Source organism: Panthera pardus, unplaced genomic scaffold, assembly GCF_024362965.1.
Source record: "Panthera pardus isolate Hobbes unplaced genomic scaffold, ASM2436296v1 HiC_scaffold_16, whole genome shotgun sequence".
Lineage (NCBI taxonomy): Eukaryota > Metazoa > Chordata > Mammalia > Carnivora > Felidae > Panthera > Panthera pardus.
The window spans coordinates 71,784,862-71,804,712 of record NW_026526721.1 but is presented as its reverse complement, the minus strand read 5'-3'; the positions used below and the strand labels follow the sequence as shown (position 1 = coordinate 71,804,712).

Below are 19,851 nucleotides of genomic sequence, written 5' to 3'. Positions count from 1 at the left end.
GATGAAGGACACAAAATCCATAAGATGAAGAAACTTAATAAATCAAAAGCAGGATAAAAGTAATTTACACATACCAAAGTAAAGACACATCAGAGTGAAATTAAGATCAAAGAGCAAAGAGTTCCAAAAATCAGCCAAAGGAGAAAAAAGGGCAATTGGACTTTAGCTTACTTCCTGATACCAACAACAGCCAAAAAACATTGGAACATTCTCAATGTCCAGAGAGAAGGTGCCAACGTACTTCAGATTCAACAAAACTCTTTTAAGAATGAGGACAAAATAAAAATAATTTGAGACAAAGAAAATTTTCAAAAGATTAGAATTCCACTATTCTCTTAACCAAAATCAGTCAAGTTGGAAATCAAGAACAAAAAGAAAACCAGAAAAATATACCTTAAGTTTTGGAAATTTTAAAACATCTCTAAAAACTTACGGTTAAGAAAAGATATAATGGAAATCAGAAAACACTTAGAACTGAATGAGAGTGACAAAGCTATGTACCAAAATTTAGAGGACTGGATAAACAAAATGTGGTATATACCTAGTGTAGAGTATGTTCATCTATAAAAAAGAAGTGAAATTTGATATGTACCCTAATGAGCATCAACTTTGAAAACATTAAGTAGAATGAGCCAGACACAAAAGGCCAAATAGTGTATAATTTCACTTCCATGAGGCATCTGGAGTAGTCAAATTCATAGAAAGAATAGAGATCACCAGGGCCTGACGGTAGAGTGAAATAAGCACTTCTTGTTTAATGGGTACAGAGTTTCTGTCTGGGCTAAGAAAAGTTTTGAAAATGTTAAGTTTTATGTTATGTATATTTTACCACACACACACACACACACACACACACACACACACTTGCCGGATGTGATTAAAGCACTTAAGGACACTTAGAGTTCTGAAGTTTTACTTTATAAACACTCATAGGAATTAAAAGGAGTTCTACTGGTAGTTAGCAGAGATCACAGATAACCAGTATTTTGCAATGGGCCAGCAAGTCCTCATAACTCTTGAATGTCCCACCGTGCAATGGTTTAGTTATATATAAAAATAAATACGTATATGTGTGTGTGTGTGTGTGTGTGTGTGTGTGTATATATATATATATATATATGAACCTAGAGCATAGTTCTCTTTTACATATAAAATATATTTTTTAAGAAATTTTTTTAACGTTTATTCATTTTAGACAGAGAGAGACAGAACCTGAGCAGGGGAGGGGCAGAGAGAGAGAGGGATACACAGAATTGGAAGCAGGCTCTAGGCTCTGAGCTGTCAGCACAGAGCCCGATGTGCGGCTCGTACCCACAAACCAAGTCAGATGCTTAAACTGACTGAGCCACCCAGGTGCCCCTAAAATATATTTTTTACAGTTTTAACTCTCACTGAATTTTCCAGCCATGCAACCACTATGAAACCAAGAGGACCTTGACCTTCATTTTGCTCAGTTCACTTTTACTGAGATGTTTATTCACCATCTGTAATATCATATCACTTAAAGCAACATGCTCATGCTGGATGAGTAATCAATGGCAGTACATCTACATGAGATTGCATTAGGTCAAGCCTATGAACAGATAGATACAGGTGCTTCATACTGATTTTTTGAGTAGTTGTGATCAAGTATTTACAAATGTGTATTATAGTTTTCCTTTTATTTCTTATAATGAATATAATAAACAAATATAAAAAAATATAAATATACATTAATATATATAAATAATGGGTTGCATTACCTGTAACAGCAAAAGACTGGAAGCATCTCAAATAGTAATAAATAGGAGACTGGTTTAATTAGCTATATGTATCTCCCACTAAAGTATTATATGTGAAAATGAATGAGAAAATCACTCTATCATGGAGTGATCTCAGGGTACGCTACTAATGAAAATCAAAGATGGGAGAAAAATAGAAGTATCATATGCTACCATTTATCTAAGGGGAAAGAAAAGGCACGTCAACACATAGACATGCACATATGCACTAACACATGCTTATTATCTTTTTCATTGAAGGATAAACCTTCGATTGGTTACTGTGGGGGGGAGGAAGGGAACAAAATGGGGAGGGGGGGACTGGGGCACCTGGGTGGCTCAGTCAGTTAAGCGCAGATTCTTGATTTTGCCTTGGGTCATGATCTCACAGTTGACAGCACAGAACCTGGTTGGGATTCTCTCTCTCTCTCCCCCTCAATAAATTACCAACAAAAGTAGAATGAATACCACTACTTGAAATAAATAAGATACCACAGAGACCCAATCTAATAATCCATTGGCTGCTAAAAATGTCCTCACATTTTTCACTTCACAGACAATACGTGAAACTTATTTAGCTTTACTATTAAGTGAAACAAAGACCACTGTACAAAATTAAATGCAATTTGGCAGAGGTTAAAAATTCCCATTTTCTTCTGTTATTACATCTTTCGGGGTTACAACATCTACAATGGGAACTTCATTATGTGTTACACATTTAGCAAATACTCATTAACCAGGTTATGACACTGCTTCTATTATGAGCTATTATGATGTATCATATTTCCTCTACCAAACTCCCTTTGTGAGAAGGTACTAATTTTATCTCTCTCTTTACTCCCCAACAGCACCTGGCAAAGTGTTATATACGTATACGTCAACATCATAGAATACCAAAATGTGTTTTTCACCTACATAAACAATGTTAGCCAGTTTAGGCAAGTAAACTACTGCAACTAATCAAGTTGACTACTGAAAGACAATTCACTTATCTCTCTAGTCCTTCAATTCAATTACCTATAAAATGTATTAATACCTGAATTACTATTTTTGAAGTGACTGGGGACAGGAGACTGCAGGGTGTGAAAAATGCTTTGAAAATGTTTTTATCTGGGTTTATTACCATTTAGTTCTTTTCCTCCAATGGTTTTGCTATGGTAGAAGAAACAAGTGTTATTAATTGCAACTAAAAAGATTGTCTACAAAATGCCAACAAAACTATGATAAATTATTAAGGTAAACACAAATTTTGCCAAGATAAAGAGGAATATACAAAACTCAACTGCATTTCCCGAAGTGAAATGGGAAAGGGAAAAGATACCATTTATAACATAATAAAAAAATACCAAGTTCCTAGAACAGAAGTTCCCAAATCTTCTCAACTCACGGTGCCCTTGTTATTCCCAGTAATTATTCAACAATGACAAAAGAAATTCCAAATGGTTTCATTTATTTAGTAGTTAGGTCCAAACAACTTTGGGAAACATGCACCTGATGGGCACTGCACAACTCAAGACCTCAGACACTGCCCACACTCATTTCCTGCTCCATGCTGATCTTTGTACTTTTAATCTCAGCAACTGCTTCATAAAGACAGACATTATCAAATGTATCACAACTTAATGTTGAAACTGTGAACTCCCAAGAGCTCAAAGTCCACACAGTGCTCAACAGATGTCAATCACCGATACCCTCTAATATTTAAAATCCCATGGTGACTCTGAGCTCAGTGGGATATCAGTTTGGGAACCATGTAATTAGAACGTTTACACAGAGGGGAAATATACTCAAAGATATTAAGTAGAACTAATAAATGGAGAGAGATACTAATGTTTACGAATTTTAACACTCAAAACTGTACAGATGCCAAATTTCCTCAAATTAATCTACAGATTCAAAGTAATCTTAATCAGGGGTACCTGGATGACTCAGTCAGTTGAACGTCTGACTCTTGATTTCAGCTCAGGTTGTGATCCCAGGGTTGTGGGATTGAGCCCTGTGTGGGGCTCCATGCTGAATGGGATATTCATTCATTCATTCATTCATTCATTCATTCATTCATTCTCTCTCTCCCCTGCTTATGCACTCACTCTAAAATAAATTAAAAACAAAACAAAAAATACCAAAGTAATCTTAATCAAAATCCCAAATGGGTTTTATGAAAAACTAGACAGCTAATTCTAAAATCTATACGGAAGAACAAAGGCTCAGGAGTAGCAAAGACACTCCCAAAATAGAATCATGTGGAGAGACTTGCCCTGCTATGAACATTTTTTATCTAAGAAATTGGATCCTGTACCAGATACCACACCACTTATGCATCTTTTCCAATCCTTTTAGCCTCACCTGTCTCTTATTCAAGCTGCTACTCCAGCAACCAGCTCTATGCTGGATGTGGCCATTTTTTATTTTTCTATAATTTTTAAAATTTTATTTATTTTTTAAAATTTACATCCAAATTAGTTAGCATATAGTGCAACAATGATTTCAGGAGTAGGTTCCTTAGTGCCCCTTACCCATTTAGCCCATCCCCCCTCCCACAATCCCTCCAGTAACCCTCAGTTTGTTCTCCATATTTATGAGTCTCTTCTGTTTTGTCCCCTCCCTGTTTTTGTATTATTTTTTTCCCTTCCCTTATGTTCATCTGTTTTGTCTCTTAAAGTCCTCATATGAGTGAAGTCATAGGATTTTTGTCTTTCTCTAATTTTGCTTCGCATATTACCCTCTAGTTCCATCCGCGTAGTAGCAAATGGCAAGATTTCATTCTTTTTGATTGCCAAGTAATACTTCATTGTATATAAATACCACATCTTCTTTATCCATTCATCCATCAATGGACACTTGGGCTCTTTCCATACTTTGGCTATTGTTGATAGTGCTGCTATAAACGTGGGGGTGCATGTGTCCCTTCGAAACAGCACACCTGTATCCCGTGGATAAATGCCTAGTAGTGCAATTGCTGGATTGTAGGGTAGTTCTATTTTTAGGTTTTTGAGGAATGGACGTGGCCATTTTTTAAATGCATACACAACACAACAATGCCTCACTTCATTCCTGAGCTGCGTACATTGCCACCCACCCATGTGCAATCTGGTAGTGCAGGGGTGAACCTATAACTATCCGTGATGAGAAGACATCCCATCTCATTAGACAGATCCTTTTTCTATCCTGTGTTGGATGATCCTGTGACAAGCTTTCTATAACTTCCTGGAGGACAGTACAATGGGATTGAGCAATCAGTTACACTTCCATATGGGCTACCACTCTACGTATGCTCCACTCCCTCTTTCCCATTATTTCTGCTCCCTGGGATATATTCTTCCTAATAATGAAAAGATACATAAGCCTCCTGCTGCAAGCTCTGCCTTCTGGTGAATCCAGGCGAAGAAAGATCCCTGCCTTATGTCATACCAAATAAAATTTTAGATGGATTAAAGATTTAACGTGAAAGGAAAATTCTCATTATTATTATTATTATTTTAATCTGTATTTTTGAGAGAGAGAGAGAGAGACAGCACGAAAAGGGGAGGAGCAGAGAGGGAGACGCAGATTCTAAAGCAGGCTCCAGGCTCTGAGCTGTCAGCACAGAGCCTGATGGAGGGCTTGAACTCACGAAAGCGAGTTCATGACCTGAGCCAAAGTCAGATGCTCAACTGACTGAGCCACCCAGGCGCCCCGTAAAATTCTCATTTTTAGAAAATTATATAGGAGGATATCTTTATGTAGAAGAATACCTTTTATGACTCTAAAGGAAAAGAATGATAAATATGACTACATTCTATACTATAAAAAGACATGCCATAAACCAGGAGATATCTGCAACAGAAGTAAATTGACAAAAATTGTATCCAGAATATAGAAAGAATTCTTATAAAGAAATACGTTCTGTACTTGCACTAGTGGCAGTGGCAGCAGGTGCACCCTTGGCAGGCAAAATGATGCCAGTGAGTTCGTGGACCTATATGTGCCGTGAAAATGCTCCTCTAGCAACTGCATCATCGGCACCAAGGACCACGCATCCATTCACATGAAAGCGGCTGAAGCTGACAAGGTGACGGGCAGGTTCAATGGCCAGTTTAAAACCTACGCTATCTGTGGCGCCATTCATAGGATGGGTGAGAGAAACGACTCCACTCTGGTCAAGGCCGATGGCATCGTTTCAAAGAACTTCTGACTAAAGAAGATCATGGATGTGAGATACTTGTCATGAATAAACAGCACCCCCCAAAAAAAGAAATAAGTAAAAGACAAACAACCCAATAAATAATGGGCAAATGACATGAATGGGCATTTCATGGAAGATGACAAGTGAATAAAATACATGAGAACATGCCCAACCTCATAAAAAATCATGGAAATGTTAAGGCCAGTAGTAGATAAGGAAATGTAAGTTAAGGCCATTAGTAGATAACATTTTACATCTTCTCGATTAAGAAGGCTGACCAAAATCAAATGCTACCAAGATGCAAAGAGAACTTTTATAACTGCTGGCAGGAGTGCAAAGTAGCAAAACTACTTCAGAGAACAATTTGGTATTAGCTTGTAAAGTTGTTTGCCTTTACATTCTGCAACTTAGCAGTTTTATTCCTGGATATAAATCCAAGAAACTCTTGCACATATGCAAATTGTAAGAATATTTATAGTAGTACTGTCATACCAATAAAAGACCAAAAACAACCCTTTATATGCCAGGCCATGTGCTGATAACAAACATTGCAAAATCTTAATGTTTTAACACAAAGAAGGTTTATTTCTAGTGGACACTAAGCTTGAGGAAGTTATTTTTCCTTAAGATAATTTATGGATCTAGGCTGCTGTGATTCTAAAGTTTACTATCTTAACAAGTTGTCACCAAAATGGAAGAGAGAGACTAAGGGAGCATGTGGGCTTTTAACTGTCTCAGTCCACAAGTGACATACCTTAGTCATGGTTCAACAAAACTTGCCACATGCAAGGCAATCCATAAATATCTGTTGAATGAATGCATGAGTACAGAGGAATAAGAGATCATTTTTACCATCTCAAAATGATTTGTGAAAGTGCATGACTTTGACTTGATAAATGACATAAAAGATAGACAGTTTCCACAGATAAAAAATGGGGGAAGGATACTCCAGTACTACCTATAGATCGCAGTGAACAGGCTTCACCTCACAGACTGATTGTGAATGATCCTGAGAGGCTGGCTGCCACATCTTCCTGTAGGCTGTGATTAGAATTCTGAGGCTGCATTCCACTTCTGGGAGGGTATGAAATAAAATAATCCAGCAAAGACAGACAAAAAAAATCTCTCCTTGCTTTAAGAAAAATGTTATTTGGGGCTCCTGGGTGGCTCAGTAGGTTAAATGTCCGACTTCGGCTCAGGTCATGATCTCACGGTTCGTGGGTTCAAGCCCCCTGCCTGGCTCTATGATGACAGCTTGGAGCCTGGAACCTGCTTCACATTCTTTGTCTCCTTCTCTCTCTGCTTCTCCCCTGCTCACACTTTGTCTCTCTCTCTCTCAAAAATAAACATTAAAAAAAAATAATTTTTTAAAATGTTTTTTGGAAAATGATGGAGATATATATAATATATATATTACATATATATTCCTAAGCAGTATCAAATTACATACAGAGGTTTAAAAAACTGAACACTTGGGGCGCCTGGGTGGCGCAGTCGGTTGGGTGTCCGACTTCAGCCAGGTCACGATCTCGTGGTCCGTGAATTCGAGCCCCGCGTCAGGCTCTGGGCTGATGGCTCAGAGCCTGGAGCCTGTTTCCGATTCTGTGTCTCCCTCTCTCTCTGCCCCTCCCCCGTTCATGCTCTGTCTCTCTCTGTCCCAAAAATAAATAAACGTTGAAAAAAAAAACAAAAACAAAAACTGAACACTCAAGGGGCACCTAGTTGGCTTAGTCCATAGAGCACATGACTCTAATCTTAGGGTTGTGAAATTAATCTCTATGTTGCATGTGGATCCTACTTAAAAACAAAGAAAAAGAACAACAACAACAACAACAACAACTAAATACTTAGAAAAGTTTTCCTTTGGTGCGCCTGGGTGGCTCAGTTGGTTAAGCGGCCAACTCTTGATTTTGGCTAGGGTCATGATCTCACAGTTTGTGAGTTTTAGCCCCTCATGGGGCTTTACACTGACAGCACAGAGCCTGTTTAGGACTCTCTCTGTCCCTCTCCCCCACTCTCTTTCTCTCAAAAATAAATACATAAACTTAAAACAATAATAAAATCTTTAAAAAAAGTAAATAAAACTTGTTTCAGTATGAACATACCATTCTGTAAACTGCGCTATTTAATATGGGTGGATATACTGGACATATATGGCTATTTAAATTTAATTAAAATGAAATAAAATTCAGATACTTAGTCATACTAGCCATATTTCAAATGCTCGGCGGTTACATGTGGCTAGTGGCTGCCATATTGGGCAGCAGAGATATAGAACATTTACATCATGGCAACAAGTTCAAGTTGAACAGCACTATTCTAAATCCTTCTATACAACCACTCATATACAGTCAGAGGAAGAGTGGCTATTTTAATATTAGATATTTCTAAGTCAAGATTATACCGAAAAGGTTTAAAAACTAAACTTTAGTATAAAGTTTTAATGTTTTCCTTAAGTTTATCAAAAATGGAAAGCAAACAGTTCACTTCTGTACCAACTTGGTTAAAAGGCTGACAAGTCAACAAGAACCAGTCTAGATTTAGTAGTATAGAATATATCTCTGAAAATGGGCCTAACATTATATATCCTGGCCACTTATTTATATAAGCCCAGTTGTGAATTAACACCCAAGAACTTTGCTTTCATTCTTTAGAATTACTGTCTAACTTTTAAAGTGTAAATGCCAATAAACAGTGATATGGAATTATAAAGGCTTTCTTTCATGAGAATCCTTCAGTCTTTGACATCTAGGCAAGGATTAATTCCTATACCTCAACAAAGGCAAAATTCAGTTTTCAATTTGTTTTCCCAGATTAAGTCTGCCAGAACCCTGTTTACTAAGAGGCGCATTCATATGAAAATCTTTGAGCAAAGAGAAAAGCATGATGGACTTCTAAGATGCAACATTCCATCAATGTGATTACACTGCAACTACAATGTGATTAACTTCCTGATGGTCATTTAAAGAACACCAAAGTAATGTCTAGAGATTGTCTATTTGAAAGCTTCTATAAAAAGTTACAAAAATACTACATCAAAATAAAAAGCTTCTGCATAGCAAAGGAAACAACAAAACTAAAAGACAACAAAGATGACCTACAGAATGGGAGAAGATATTTGCAAATGACATAACTGATAAAGGGTTAGTATCCAAAATATATCAAGAACTTATGTAAGTCAACACCCAAAAAACCCCAAATAATCCAATTTAAAAAATGGGCAGAAGACATGAACAAAAGAACACATGAAGATGTACATGAAGATGTTCAACATCATTATTCATTAGGGAAATGCAAATCAAAACCACAATGAGATACCATCTCACACCTGTCAGAATGGAGAAAAAGGAACCCTTGTACACTGCTGGTGGGAATGCAAACTGGGTGAGCCACTACAGAAAACAGTATGGAGATTCCTCAAAAAATTAAAATAAAATTACCATATGATCCAGCAATTCTACTACTGCGTATTTACCCAGAGAATATAAAAAATGCTAATTCAAAAAGATATATGCACCCCTAAGTTTATTGCAGCATAATTTACAATAGCAAAATATGGAAGCAATCTAAGTGTCTATCAATAGATGAATGGGGTGCCTAGGTGGCTCAGTTAGTTACGTGTCCAACTTTGGCTCAGGTCACGCATGATCTCACGGTTTGTGGGTTTGAGCACCACATCAGGCTCTGTGCTGACAGCTCAGAGCCTGGAGCCTGCTTCAGATCCTGTATCTCCCTCTCTCTGCCCCTTCCCTGCTCACACTCTGTCTCTCAAAAATGAAAGAACATTGGGGCATCTGGGTGGCTCAGTCAGCTGAGCGTCCAGCCTCAGCTCAGGTCATGATCTCACGGTTTGTGAGCTCAAGCCCCGCGTCAGGCTCTGTGCTGACAGCATAGAGCCTGGAGCCTGCTTCTGATTCTGTGTCTCCCTCTCTCTCTCTGCTCCTACCCCGCTCATGCTCTGTCTCTCTCTCTCTCTCTCTCAAAAATAAATAAACATTAAAAAATTAAAAAAAAAAAAAAAGAATGAACATTAAAAAAAATTTTTTTTACACAGATGAATAAAGATGTGGTATATAAATATAATGGAATATTACCCCCCCAAAAAAGAATGAAACCTTGCCATCTGCAACAACGTGGATGGATCCAGAGGATATAATGCTAAGTACATTAAGTCAGACAAGACAAATACCTTATGATTGCACTCATGCATGGAAATTAAGTAACAAAACAGACAACAAAAAAGAGACAGACAAAAAGCCAGACTCTTAAACACAGAGAACAAATTGATGGTCAACAGAGGGGAGGTGGAGCAGGGGGGATGGGTAAAGTAGGTGAAAGGGATTATTGTGATGAGCACTGAGTAATACATAGAATTGTTGAATCACTATACTGTACACCTGAAACTAATATAACTCTGTATGTTAATTATACTGGAATTAAAAATAATAATACAAAAAATATAATAAAAAAATTTTAAAGTACTTACATAAATAAATTTTGCATAAACACCAAAGTTAAAGTTCCTCCAAATGCTAGTATATACCATTTTGCATTATTATATTTCAAAGCCAATTTCTTCTGTAAACAAATATACAAAAGCAGCAGCAAGCACCACCACAGAAAGCTTTCCCTCCCAACTATCTCCTCTACCTAGCCATATTTGATCAAATGATTAACATTGATTCTTTTTAAGGGTAATAGACCTGAATGTTTTTCCCATGTTTCTACAATACACAAGGAGAAAAATACTTTTCTATATTCTAATTTTTATAAATGAACATGTACTGTTTTTGTAATGAGGAATAATAGCTGTCATCTTCAATTAAAAAAAATAAAAACTTTAGGTGAAATAGGTGAAGGTAAAGGGGATTAAGAGGTACAAACATCCAGTTATAAAATAAATAAGTCATAGGGATGAAAAGTACAGTATAGGGAATATAGTCAATAAGATTGTAATAATAACACTGTATGGTGACAGATGGTAACCACACTTATTGTAGTGAGCATTTTGTAATATACAGAATTGTCAAATCACTATACTGTACACCTGAAACCAATATAACATTGTATGTCAATCATAGCTGAATTAAAAAAAAACCCTATTGATCTTACAAGAGCTTCATATACTACTACTTTTTTTTTTTAATTTAAGAGAAACAGTGAGCATGGGGGAGGGGCAGAGAAAAAGAGGGAGAAAGGGCATCCCAAGCAGGCTCCAAGCTGTCAGCACAGAGCCTGATGTGGGACTCATCCTACAAACCGTGAGATCATGACCTGAGCCAAAATCAAGAGTCAGAGGATTGACTGACTGAGCCACCCAGGCGCCCTGCTCATATACTACTACTTCTTCAACTGTCATAATCTCATAGAAGCTCTACTCCTATGAGCTCTGACAGCACTAATACCATTCCCTTGCTGGTTACTGATTTAGTGCCTCTCAATTCCAAGTCATCCAGTCTGTCTATTCTGAAAATAGACCTGGGACTTTTAAAGTTTTTCCTTGGCCAGCGGGCACGATGTTAAGCTTTATCAGTAGAGGGCGCAGGAGAGACATTGTAGGAGAAAAGTTTTGCTTCCTGGTTCTGGTGTGTTTGCTCACCAGACTCCTCCAGCATCAGACTTGTATTCGGCAAGGTGACCAGCAGCATACCCAGCAGCCACCAGGTTCCCCCTACTCTCTTCTTGGGAGCTTTTGTAGTGGAGTTAACTAACACCTCCCTGTCAACAGCTTTCTCTGGTACCCTAGAGAACAGACGTTCGGCAAGTTCTGCCCACACAGCAGCACCACTGCTATTTAGGTATCCACAGGCATGCTGTCTCCAACAAGGTCTAGATCTCCGCTCTGGGGGAAGGAGGGTTCCTTCCTAGGTGCCGAGTGAGCTATGAGCCCTAGGTAGCAGCTGTTCCTTATATCTATTACTATATTCTTCAGACTTGTATTTACTTCTTACTAGCTCACGCGTCATTATTCTACCCTCTTGTTATAATCAATAATTCGTTCCACGTTCAAATGATTCTGTGGTTTCTCTTCTGATTGGACCCAGAATGATAGAGTCCCATCTGTAAGTTTTACACTTACACAGTTCTTTGAACTTCAATCACCCGGCATCTAACTTTTCTTCTCTCTTTCTGTAAGATATTTTTTTTAAGTTTATTTACTTATTTTGAGAGAGAGAGAGAGACTGCAAAAGCAGGGGAGGGGCAGAGAGAAGGAGAGACAGAATCCCAGGCAGGCTCTGCACCATCAGCACAGAGCCCAGTGTGGGACTCGAACTCATGAACTGTGAGATCATAACCTGAGCCGAGATCAAAAGCTGGATATTTAACTGACTGTACCACCCAGGTGCCCCTCTATAAGATTTTAAACTCATGGCTGGCAAGGAACATTTTTCTTAATTTGCTGCATCAATCTGATGCTGTCCCATATAATTCTTTTAATACAGAGGGACTAACAAATGTTTAAACTCACTTCACATGATTCATAAATACTCTATACACCCTCATTAGTTTAGGACCGCTATAAACAAATAAAACACTTTTTAATGATCCGCAATGGTTTCAGAATTTCACCAACCAAACCATAAATAATCAGGATAGCATAAGAATGTACTCTTTGATGTCCCTAGACTACAAGGTTTCAGAGACTGGAACAGCCAACATGCTTAGACCTCCTAGGCCCTGTAAGATAGGAGATATGAACTGCTCATGCTCACAGACTATTCATGGCTACAGGGTCAGAAAGAGACTGAGGATGAATAATGCTTATTTTTGTATAAATGTGAAACAATAAGGTAAAAAATTATGCTCAGAACAAGGATGTTAAACAGCCAAGTGACAAGTTATTTACAAACAAGTAACATAACTACATTGGAATTTCAGGGTGATAAGGTTGGATGTAAAATAAAGGAGGACGAGGTTTTATGGTAAAGCTGCCTTCTGTGCTTTTGGAAACCTGGCAGAAACCCCCCTCTAACAAGCACAGTATCATCAACACTGAGAGTATGTCCTATGAGGGAAAGTGGGAAAGGGTCAGAAGGCTATCCTCACTGGCCCCAAACTTAATTTGCCTGATCTTTGCTGAAACGGTACACTCTAGCTTATCCCAGTAAAATGTAACTAGCTTGTGTAAAATCTGTATGAAATGCGTGTTTTCCTCAAGCCTCAAAACCAGCCCTCTGTGGGATTACCTCAGTAGCAAGTTAGAATTGGGAGTCATAGCTGGAAGTACAGAAAATAGAAGAAACATGCAATTGCCTTGAGTTCAAACACAGAAAAAGTTGCGTGACTTTTCAAATGCCTTTTAGTAATGTAAAACAGTACCACTCAAAAAGAGTTACACTAACTGTTTTCTACCAGTACTCAATGGAATACAAAAATTGAGAGAAACTCAATTTAGAAACTCTCACAGTAATTTGCTATTGACACTAACAACAAAAAGGGCTTGTATTTTGTATGTCTAATTTTTCTTTCATTTCCATTGTATAGTATTTTACAAAAGTTGTTAGTCCAGTACCAAAAGATTCTGAGAGGCACTGTTCTAAACCACTCAACGCTGAACACAAGATATTTTCCCAAAAGATCTGAATACATATTTCTCAAAAGATATAAAAATGGCCAATAAGCACATTGGAAGATACTCAATGTCATTAGCCATCACAGAAATGCAAATTAAAACCACAAGATACCATTTCACACCCATTAGGATGGCTACTATCAAAAAGAAAATAACAGGTGTTAGTGAGGATGTGGAGAAATTGGAACTCTCACACACTGCTGGCAGGATTGCAAAAGGGTAGAGTCGCTTTGGAAAACAGCCTGTTAGCTCCTCAAAAGGTTAAACATGGAGTTAGCCTATGACTCAGCAATTCCATTCCTATGTATATACTCAAAAGAAATGAAAGTATGTCCACACAAAAACCTATATACAAATGTTCACAGAAGCACTATTTGTCTAACAGTCAAAAAGTGAAAGCAGCCCTATTTCCATTAACAGATGAGTAGATAAATCAAATGTGGTGTACCCATACAATGGAATATTATTTAGCCATAAAAAGAAATGGAAGTAGCCATACACACTACAATATAAATCGACCTTGAAAACACTGTGCTAGAATGAAAGAAACCAACCACATAAGACATTTTCCATGAATCTACTTACATATCCAGAACAAATTTATAGAAACAGAAAACATATTGGTGGTTGCCTGGGACAAGGGGGGAGCAGTTGGGGTAAAACAAGTGACTGCTATCGGGTGCAAGATTTCTATTTGCGGTAATGCAAACATTAAAAAGTAGTGATGGTTAGGTAACCTTATGAATACAGTTAAAATATATAACACACAAAAACCCCCACTTAAATGTATACCCTTTAAAGGGTGGATTTTATCATAGATGAATTATATTTCATTTTTTTTTAATTTAAAGGAAAAGAAGCCATATAGATGCAGAAAGGGAATAACAAACAGAGGCAGAGATGGAGGGTTTACTTCTGGTAAAGAAGCTACTCTGAAGAAATTGCTGCAGCCTCCTAGAGTAATTAAAAAAAAAAAAAAAGACTTCTAAACAAATGATTTGAAGAATAGAAACATCACTGGAATGATATACAGCCTTTCAATGGGACAGCTTTCCAGGAGACAAAACTATTTAAAGTCACACTTCTTGCCGTGTTCAGAAAATGAATCATCATAACTTCAAAGCCATGCCTCCTACATTCTATGCTACTGTTCTTCATATGTGAGAAAAAGACTGATAGTTATCATGTAACAAAACAACAACAACAACAATAAAAACACCAAAAAATAACAGCTGTCTGGATTATGTGTGCTGCTAGTAAAATCTCTATCAGGTGACATAAAAATATGGAAGTAAAAATGTTCAGTTTTTCCTTTAAGAAGTTAATGTTCTTGGAGGAAAACAATTTTGAAAATCATTTGTTTCAGGCTTTCACACTCTTATCATAATACCCTAATTCTCAAAATCATCCATGCCTCTCAAAACTTCTAAGTCACTGCAGCCCATGACTTAATCAGTTATTATCCCTAAATGCGCTCTCAGCCCCTCCCAGTCTAATCTTCACACTGCAGGGAGCAACCCTGAAGTACATTAAATTTTGTCACTTCAGTGTCCTATTTAAAGCCTTCAAGTGGGATACTGAAGATAAAGCCCAACAATACATGCATGATAAGGTCCCTAACTTTCCAGACTCATTTCTTTGTAGTCTTTCCCTCTACGGGCTTTAAGTTTTATCCATTCTTCCAGTTTTTCTAACGGCCATCTCAGGCCTTCACACATGACCTTCCAGGAAGATATTTTTGTTCACTGAACGGTCATCCTAATTTCCCTGGGACTAGGGAGCTTTCCTGGGACATGGGACTTTCAATACTAAACCCAAGAAAGCCTGTGGCAAACTGCAACTGAGTTGGTCAGCCTATTTTCTGTCTACCACCTCTGCCTGTCGAGTATTGGCATACAGGTCACTTTCTCAGAAAACCTTCTCTAACATCTCTTCACTCCCATCCCATGTATCTTATTTTATCTCGTTTGTTAACATTCATCACACTGGATTTGCCTTTTTAATGTCTGTCTTCCCTTACTATGTTATAAACTCCACAAGCACGGATCCATTATTTTGTTGACCACCTCATCACCTAAAATCGTGTCCAGTTCATCTGTTTACATGAGTAATTGTTGAATAAATAAACCAATGAAAGTTTTATCTATGATGGCATCAGAGTCAAGTAAAGGTTTTTTCCTTTTTAGGCTAGAAGGGACCCAGCAAAATTTGAAGATACAGTCACTATTCTGTCTTCTTTCAGGTCACTATTCTAGAAAACTAAGACAATTAATTAAACACTCTATTTATTCTGATCCTCACAATTGATAAAACTGATCTAGGAATCTCACCTTAACAACCATATATATTCAGGATAAGACCAGCAGGACATTAAACAGTCTAAATTCTCACAATTCAATCCCTATTACAAGAATTCCTCAATTTACAACAGATCATATTCCTACTCAGAAGGTAGGATTCCAGGCAAAAGGAACAAGTATGAACATGTAAGTATGATCTAATTTATGGGACAGCAAAGAGACAAGAGGACATATGGCAGCAAGTAGTGAAAGGTCAGACTGTTGAATGGGGCCAAAAAGTCACAGGTGCTGGGCAACTGGGAGCACCAGAAGTTTGAGAAATTTGGTTTTAAGTATTTTTTATTCTTGGGGTGCTTGGGTGGCTCAGGTGATTAAGCATCTAACTCTTGATTTCAGCTCAGGTCATGATCTCTTGAACAATGAGATGGATCCCCGCGTTGGGCACCATGTTGACAGTGCGAGCCTGATTGGGATTCTCTCTCTCCATTTCTCTCTGCCCCTCCCCTGCTCACACGTGCGTACTCTATCAAAATAAACTTTAAAAAAAAAAATGAGTTTAGGGGCACCTGGGTGGCTCAGTCAGTTAAGCATCCAACTTCGGCTCAGGTCATGATCTCTCAGTCTACGAATTTGAGCCCTGCTCGGGCTCTGTGCTGACAGCTCAGAGCCTGGAGCCTGCTTCAGATTCTGTGTCTCCCTCTCCCTCTGTCCCTCCCCTGCTCACACTCTCTCTCTCTCTCAAAAAAATAAACATTAAAAAAAATTTTAATAGGGGCGCCTGGGTGGCTCAGTCGGTTAAGCGTCTGACTTCAGCTCAGGTCATGATCTCGCGGTCTGTGAGTTCAAGCCCCGCATCAGGCTCTGTGCTGACAGCTCAGAGCCTGGATCCTGTTTCAGATTCTGTGTCTCCCTCTCTCTCTGATCCTCCCCCATTCATGCTCTGTCTCTCTCTGTCTCAAAAATAAATAAATGTTAAAAAAAAAATTAAAAAAATTTTTTAATAAAAAATGAGTTAAAAAAAAAAACAAATATTTTTTTTTTCATCTCTTATTCTCAAAAGTAGTACATGATCATTACAAAAAAAACCCAGACCAGAATAAAATCTAAATTCCACTTCCCAGAAAGACCTGTTTTTTATATTTTCACACTAGAAGCAGGGAAATGACACAGTTAAAGGAAAAACACCCTCAGGCTCTCCTAAGTCATTCAAATATTTATTTTGTGCCTACACTGTGTCAGATGCTAGAGATCAAAGATAACTACCATTCAGTGTCCCCTCTGAGCTTGCTGTCAGTGGGAAAAGTAATAACAAGATGACTACTGTGAAGTAAGGTAAGAGCAATAGGGATGAGTGGAATGCAATGGAAAACAGGACCCACAGCTCCCATTCATATGAGTAATGAGGCCAAGAAATCAGACTTGTCTTTTGAAAGATGAGAAGAAATTTGCCAGGCAAGTAAAGAGAGGAAGGTCTCTATACACAGAGGAAGCAGGATGTAAAGAAATGTTGTAGTCTAAATGTAATCCTTTTTTTCTTCCCCCAGGCCTTCACCCAATCACCACACTAAAAAAGTGAAACAATGACCAAGCATGAAAGAAGGGTCAAGACTCAGAAAATGCTTCAAAAAGCCTGTAAGGTAGAGAATGGGGAAGTAAGGAACAACAAAGACTACTTTAAAAAGAAAAAAAGTTTTGGTCACAAACACCAAACAGCAAAAAAAAAAAAAAAAAAAAAAAAAAAAGAGCAGGGCAATAAATATATGAAAAGAGAGATGCAAACTGGAACAAGATACCATTTCCTACCATCAAAGTGATAATCTATCAATCTAAAATAAGACCTTTTACTGAAAAATGGTCAATAGCAGACCGATTTTACTCAATTCCTTGGGTGGTTATCTAAGTTAAACAAAAATTGGAGCCAGCTTATCCTCATAAAAAATGGTATCAAATCAGAAGCCACCCATGTAGTCTATCTCAAATTTCCATGAAAACAATTTATATCAGATCTCTGAAGGATTTCCACTAGCTATAAGGTCAATCTTAACTGAGAAAAGATTCATGACCCAGCCATGCTCTGTTTCATATAAGAAAGTTCAACCATCTGCCTAAGAGAAAATATGAAGATATCTTGTCCTCTCTGTAAGCCACCTTTTATTTAGAGACCCAAAGTCGGCCTCAAAGAAACAAACTAATCAGCCAGTCTAGTTAAGCTGTTTCTTGCTATGCAGAGGTGGGTTTTGTGGCAGCCAGCATTCATTTCCCTGTCTGATCTTTCTACATGCATTTAGGAAACTACCAAGCAAGTTCCAGAAAACAAGCAAGAAGTGTCTATGTGCCTGTGTGTATGCATGTAAGGTTCAGGTGGAGCTGTGTAAGTACAGAGAAACATGGATTGGCGCATGGCTTCCTGGGAGGTATAGTCCTATATAAGCAAAGTGTTGTGTTGTGGGTAGAATGCTAGAATCACAAAGAGCCCTAACAGTGCATATTAGAAACCAGGGTAGGGTAAGATCCCACCAGAACTATCATATTAGATGAGTATCTACTAATCACTGGAACTCAGACTAGGAGCTGTGTTATCTTTCAGCAATACACCTAAGAAGAGGTTTCAACCAGAATCCCAGTCAACTATAGCAAGGATAATTCACAAACATTTCTAACAAATGCATATCAGATACTATATAACTGTTATAATTCAAAGATGAAGAAGCAGAAAATATATTCAACAATTTTTGTTGGTTCCAACAAAAAATAATGTAGCACAAGAGATAATTACCCATCACATAGAAGCAGAGCCTAATTTAGATGGTAAATAACCTCAAGACGCAACTAACTTCCAGTTTGGCAAACTCTATGAAACAGGCATATATGGAGAGAAAAGACAATGATAAAACCAGAGTAAGAAGAAAAGGGAGTAGGGCAAATTTTTAAAGGATGTAAAGAAGCTAAAATTTCATTAGCAGAAATAAAGCCTACATCGGAAGAGATAAAGGAAAATACAATGAGTGATAAGGACAAACATTTTGAGAAGCTCATGGAAAAGACAGAAATGATAAGCCAGCCTAATTATTACAAGTATTTTCAAGAAAGAAAACAGAACTAGATCAAAATAACCAAAAACATATCTGGAAATGAAAAAAGAATGAAGTACAAAGATTATAAGGCACTAACGTATCAGGCAATATTAATGAACATTTATAAAAGATATAATCTGTCAAAACATTTCAGTAAAAAGAAAAATCTTTATCACCACCAGGCACAGGAAGCTCTGAAGCAAGATGATTAATGCAAGACAACACAGAACGACACCTACAGAACTTCTGAGGATGTTAGTGATCTAGTAATTATTAAATATGTCTTCTAGTTACTCTTACTAAAAATATTAGCTGAAAATTCTGGTTGACATACATGATCAATCAACTTAAATGTTAAGACAAAATTGGTTGGAGTGGCTGGCTGGCTCAGTCGGTTAAGTGTCCAACTCTTGATTTCGGCTCAGGTCATGATCTCACAGTTCGTGAGTCTGAGCCCCACATGGGACTCTGTGCTGACAGCACAGAGCCCACTTGGCATTCTCTCTCTCCTCTTCTCTCTCTCTCAAAAGTAAACATTAAAAAAAAAAAATACAGAAAATTGGCAATGAGCACCAACTCCATTTAAATAAAACTTAAAGAATTTGTGTTAACATTCAATGTAATTACCAAGAGAAAAGTCTTGAAAGATAAGTTAAAAACATGAAATGGGTAAAAAATATACTAACTATATGAAGTTCCAAGCTCACCATAGAGTGAAAACACAGATAAAGTGAAAGTGGGTTAAGAGTTGAGAAGCTAGTCTTCTAATATAGAACGAGTCAAAGTGTAATTTTCTTTTTCAGTCTGAAAAAGCAGATAGGTTTATTTTTTTAACCTAGATTTACACTTGAATTCATATAAACTATAAAATAGTGGACTTAAAAACAGGATGTATAAATTCCAAATATCTGAGATAAAAGCAACCCAAATATAATTTACAATGCAAAAGACAGAAAATATCAACAGACAACTGGATAAA

The 19,851-nt window shown here is 37.5% G+C and overlaps 1 protein-coding gene and 1 pseudogene across 1 annotated transcript in view; one reads left to right on the top strand and one right to left on the bottom strand.

Annotated features, from left to right (window-relative positions):
* Positions 1-19,851, bottom strand: part of PAK2 (p21 (RAC1) activated kinase 2) — a 94,187-nt gene that overhangs the window by 61,916 nt on the left and 12,420 nt on the right. The window lies entirely within an intron of this gene.
* On the top strand, positions 1,512-5,934 carry LOC109266239 (40S ribosomal protein S21-like; annotated as a pseudogene).